The 6,012-nt window shown below is 31.2% G+C and overlaps 1 non-coding gene across 1 annotated transcript; it reads left to right on the top strand.

Moving 5' to 3' along the window:
- The first annotated feature begins 1,595 nt into the window (after positions 1-1,595).
- Positions 1,596-1,667, top strand: Trnag-ucc (transfer RNA glycine (anticodon UCC)). Its single transcript has one exon. It is a non-coding gene; the product is annotated as a tRNA-Gly (tRNA).
- Positions 1,668-6,012: the final 4,345 nt, after the last annotated feature.

The raw sequence follows: 6,012 nt of genomic DNA, 5'->3' as shown, positions 1-6,012 counted from the left end.
ATATGGTTAATGAAACCAAATATAATTTCAAATTTTATTTGATAGTTATGTTTAAAATAATTTAAGTGAAGATGTTCTGATTTATACTTATCGCTCATTTGGATGAGTGGTATTATTTACTTTTTTTTATTCCATGAGAGCTCACCAGGCAACATGTTACAACTCAAAACGGTTGACCAATTCACTAAACTGTGGGCAAACAAATGTAACCCAATGCACCAAAATGCATCGAATCTGTTTTCGATGTCTAAATTTCTGCTGGAAACGTTTCACATTTCCTAACACCGGGATTCGCACCTTTCACATAAATTGTTACAACAATCCAACCGACCAGTAGGAGTCAGTGTAGCGCCAAAGTGCCAAATCACACCAAATCCAACCCCGAAACCTGGCAAACGTGTATGATTTCGCACCGAACCAGAACCTTCTGCTCCCAGTCTAACTGGCTTCTGCGGACTTTCCAACATCCGATTATGATAACTTCCTCCCATGCCAGTTGTAGGCCCACCTTCATAAGAGCATCTCGTCCTGCCAGCCCCATGTTTCGCATGATCCGTGACAAACTTTATCCCCAATCATCGTTCAGCCAGCTAGCCTAGTCCCATAGTCAAAATGCGGCATCCGGAACAGGTTGACGATGACAACAATCCAGCCAGCCACATACATTCTCTACGGCCCACAAACCAGGTTGTTGTAGGGATATTTCCAGGACTCAGGTTGTGCTTCCGTGAGAATTCCGGGGAAAGAATTCCTCTAGCTGGAAAACGGAAAGTGGGGGAAAAAGCCATCCTCGCCCTGATCTATCATGTACCGTATCTAATCAAACTGACAGGAACAGTTGTGCTGACATAAATCAAATTTTAGGATTATCTCCACTTTGGTGCGGTGGGTGGGCCTCTCCTTCAATTGCCTACTTTCGGGCGGATGTCGATGGGAAGAGGCCTATTCTGTCGATTTTGCTACTCTGTTGTTTCTGTTTCTCCGTTCCGACAATGGAAATTGATAGGAGAGGATAGGAGAGATTCCTGGAGGATGACGTCCTAACCTTGGAGTATTTTGGCTTCCATCTGACACGTGGCGTCCGTATGCATCAGCAGCCACGTATGACTACAGCTGCAAATCTATCACCTCTTCCCCCGAATTTGTCTGGAGCGTCGAGGTGTGCATTTGGAAACCATCTACTTTCATATATAGGAAAAGATATCCAACGGTATGCTGACAATATTTCAAGCGGAGAACCCTGGTTTGTCTGTCACGCCGCGTATTGGTTGAGTTATTTCGGCAGAGTGCGTGTTTAAAAATATGAAGGAAAAAATTTAACCAGATACAAAATACTAAGTTCATCTAAAGATTAATTACATTCCATCGTTACAAGTTTTGAATATTGTTTTACTGAATTTGTACTTATGTAACATTTTATTTAAAAACATCGTAATGAAGAGTACCATTTTGAGGAACCTCATTTTTATCGGTATTCAGAGATTTATTTTGAAGTTTCTTAGAGACCCTTACACCAACATTCGGGTATGTAAACTCTGAGATGATTTATATATTCTTTAGTAACAAAATTTACACAAATCTCTAGTCTAAACATGGCGTCGGTGGTGTAATGGTCAGCATAGTTGCCTTCCAAGCAGTTGATCCGGGTTCGATTCCCGGCCGACGCAGTATGTTTTTTGAGCAATGTGACGCTGACAATATCGAATGGAAAATTTGAAACACATGATAAGGTAATTTCAACTTAGAAGATTTTATTAATTGTGTGCATTTTTTCCGAAAAGTTTGTCATTTTTTAAAGTTTTTGTAATATTTGTCGTTTTTTGTATAATTGTGTAAATTTTGAATTTTTGTCAATTTGTCATTTCTTTCGATTTTGTAATTTTTGTAATTTTTCAAATTTTTGTATTTTATGAGTTTTTTTTTAATTTTTGTCATTTTCGTAAATTATGTAATTTTGGTAATGTTTGACATTTTTGTAATTTTTGTATTTTTTTTAAATTTTTATATTTTTCAAATTTTTACAATTTTTGTCATTTTTGTCAATTTTTTAGCATATGTTAATTTTGCAATTTTTGTTATTTTTGTAATTTTTTCATTCTTGTTATTTTTGAAATAAATGTAATTTTTGTTATCATTGTTATTTTTGTTATTTTTGTCATTCCTGTAATTTTTTTTAATTTTTGTAATATTTGAAATTTTAATATTTTTTGAATATTTTTAATTTTTGTCTTTTTTGTAATTTTTGTTATTTTGGTAATTTTTGTAATTTTTGTAATTTTTGTAATTTTTGTAATTTTTGTAATTTTTGTAATTTTTGTAATTTTTGTAATTTTTGTAATTTTTGTAATTTTTGTAATTTTTGTAATTTTTGTAATTTTTGTAATTTTTGTAATTTTTGTAATTTTTGTAATTTTTGTAATTTTTGTAATTTTTTGTAATTTTTTTAATTTTTGTAATTTTTGTAATTTTTGTAATTTTTGTAATTTTTGTAATTTTTGTAATTTTTGTAATTTTTGTAATTTTTGTAATTTTTGTAATTTTTGTAATTTTTGTAATTTTTGTAATTTTTGTAATTTTTGTAATTTTTGTAATTTTTGTAATTTTTGTAATTTTTGTAATTTTTGTAATTTTTGTAATTTTTGTAATTTTTGTAATTTTTGTAATTTTTGTAATTTTTGTCATTTTTGTCATTTTTGTCAATTTAGTCATTTTTGTCATTTTTGTCATTTTTGTTGTTTTTGTCATTTTTGTAATTTTTGTAATTTTTGTCATTTTTGTAATTTTTGTAATTTTTGTAATTTTTGTAATTTTTGTAATTTTTGTCATTTTTGTAATTTTTGTAATTTTTGTAATTTTTGTAATTTTTGTAGTTTTTGTAATTTTTGTAATTTTTGTAATTTTTGTAATTTTTGTTATTTTTGTAATTTTTGTAATTTTTGTAATTTTTGTGATTTTTGTAATTTTTTAATTTTTGTAATTTTTGTAATTTTTGTAATTTTTGTAATTTTTGTAATTTTTGTAATTTTTGTAATTTTTGTAATTTTTGTAATTTTTGTAATTTTTGTAATTTTTGTAATTTTTGTAATTTTTGTAATTTTTGTAATTTTTGTAATTTTTGTAATTTTTGTCATTTTTGTCATTTTTGTCATTTTTGTCATTTTTGTCATTTTTATCATTTTTGTCATTTTTGTCATTTTTGTCATTTTTGTCATTTTTGTCATTTTTGTCATTTTTGTCATTTTTGTCATTTTTGTCATTTTTGTCATTTTTGTCATTTTTGTCATTTTTGTCATTTTTGTCATTTTTGTCATTTTTGTCATTTTTGTCATTTTTGTCATTTTTGTCATTTTTGTCATTTTTGTCATTTTTGTCATTTTTGTCATTTTTGTCATTTTTGTCATTTTTGTCATTTTTGTCATTTTTGTCATTTTTGTCATTTTTGTCATTTTTGTCATTTTTGTCATTTTTGTCATTTTTGTCATTTTTGTCATTTTTGTCATTTTTGTCATTTTTGTCATTTTTGTCATTTTTGTCATTTTTGTCATTTTTGTCATTTTTGTCATTTTTGTCATTTTTGTCATTTTTGTCATTTTTGTCATTTTTGTAATTTTTGTCATTTTTGTCATTTTTGTCATTTTTGTCATTTTTGTCATTTTTGTCATTTTTGTCATTTTTGTCATTTTTGTCATTTTTGTCATTTTTGTCATTTTTGTCATTTTTGTCATTTTTGTCATTTTTGTCATTTTTGTCATTTTTGTCATTTTTGTCATTTTTGTCATTTTTGTCATTTTTGTCATTTTTGTCATTTTTGTCATTTTTGTCATTTTTGTCATTTTTGTCATTTTTGTCATTTTTGTTATTTTTGTCATTTTTGTCATTTTTGTCATTTTTGTCATTTTTGTCATTTTTGTCATTTTTGTCATTTTTGTCATTTTTGTCATTTTTGTCATTTTGGTCATTTTTGTCATTTTTGTCATTTTTGTCATTTTTGTAATTTTTTTTTTAATTTTTGAGAAAATATTTTTGAACACTGAAATACTATTTCTGCCTCGACAAGGTCTATTGTTCCCCCAAAAAAATTACCGACAACATTCGAAGGAACTGGCTCCAATTTCGGTGGATCCGATTTGGATTTGCAAATGTCATTGAAGGCAGAGCAAAATTTTCCCTTCACCCACGCTTTTCTTCGTCTATTTTTCCATTCTTGTTCTATTTTACCCTTCAAGTTTTTCAACGACAGAAGTGACGTCCGGAATCATCGGAATGTAATCGGTTGGAAATGTCATTTTGCCGCTGATGCTGGATATGTCAGCTTGCACCCCAGTCAGGTGTTTTTTCGTTGAAACATGGATAGGTTTTTAGTTGAATGAACAAGTGAGTATTTTTCCTGACAATTGAATCGAATTGTGGTGATTGACATTGGTGATTTGTGTCCTGTGACGTATTTCGATTTTGATGAGGAAAGCGTAAATCTTTAGAACTCCAAATGGATGAATTGATCATCCCAATTCCTTCTCGACTGAGCTATGAGGGAGTTATTTTCCCTCAAATTAAGCTCCATAACTAACCCATTAAATATCCATTAAACCCCTTTCTGGTTCCAGAACAAAACTTTATTCCCAAGAATCGCCACAGCTAGCTCTAGAGCAGTCACACGAAATGTTAAACGACAAAACTAATCGAATCCAGAAAGCCACACTCGCCGCAACTCCTCCAGGGGATCAATGATGATGATGATGATTCCCCGACCTTCGGAAAGTGTCCCTAAATCTTACAACAGGTTCATTGGTTCATTAAACTTCTTATTCGCCAACCCCCCCGACCTTCCGGAGAACCCTTTCAACCTACTTACCAGCAAGGGATTACCGGAACTTTCTTTCACCCACACCATCTTCAAAATTTCCCAGAAAAAGGTAGCTAGCCAGAAAATAGTTCTTCGAACCAATGTGAAGTTTTTCCCATCAGCTCTTTCCAAGTGCCAAGTTCTTAGCCCGAGCCAGCTGAGTTATTGCTATTCTTAAAACTCCGACCATCGAACCGCCATAATTTTCTTTCTCGCCATTCGATTCGGTCTGGTGACTCTGCGGGGAAAACTACGGGATTTAGCTGGTCCACGTGTGCATTTCAGCCAGCCACCCGCGGCCGCGATGGGAGGAAGGGTTCAGTTTTTCCTACGAAAAACTTTCTGCTCTCGTTTTGTGGATGTAAGATTTTTTTTCAATGGTGGTTCTTACGTTTCTCGCTATTATTCTTCGAGTGCAACAAGTGTGCATCCGGGGAGTAAGAAAAAAAAACAAACTGGAACGTGTGAACCGATGTGACATACCACTAGTGGGGCTTCCGATTTTTCCGATTTTCCTGTTGAGCTATCGATATTGGGAGAGATTTGAACGTACCTCAATTCAGGTGTTAAATGCAACGAATGTGAATGGCCAGAATATGCAACACAAAAACAAAAATCATGAAGTAAAACTTCAAAAATCCCTTAAAACTAAATTTTATAAACAAAAATTTTCAAAACCAGAGTTGTTAAATCTAATAAGCAGATAAAGTGTATTTTCTCAGACTTATCAAATATCACTTCTTAGTACTGAGAAGATTTACCAATTTTAGATGTACTAGATACCATTTTTAGATCAGATTAGTTGCGCTTCGTCTTCAAACCTCATCTGATCTTAGGTATCCTTCCAGATTTTATTTTTCTGGAGTCATATCGAGGAATTAAAATTTTGGTTAGCCATGTCACGTAACATCTCAATAGATGCAATAGATGAAGTTCATATGAATTTTTTTTTCTTCAACAAATGTGTATTACATCTAGATTAAAAAAACTGAAGACATGAGTACCTACATTTAAAATTCTTTGATATATGGACTTCACAAAAATTATTCTTAAAGGTGTTTTTTATATCAATTCATCGAACTAAAAACTTGGAATGAAATTTTTGTAGGTCCATTTGATTTCGAAAAGTTATTCTCTAACAAGAGTGTCCATTTCCCGGCTATTTGGCG

Source organism: Uranotaenia lowii, chromosome 1, assembly GCF_029784155.1.
Source record: "Uranotaenia lowii strain MFRU-FL chromosome 1, ASM2978415v1, whole genome shotgun sequence".
Classification (NCBI taxonomy): Eukaryota; Metazoa; Arthropoda; class Insecta; order Diptera; family Culicidae; genus Uranotaenia; species Uranotaenia lowii.
The sequence above is the reverse complement of the archived record's forward strand: the minus strand, read 5'-3'. Positions and strand labels throughout refer to the sequence as shown.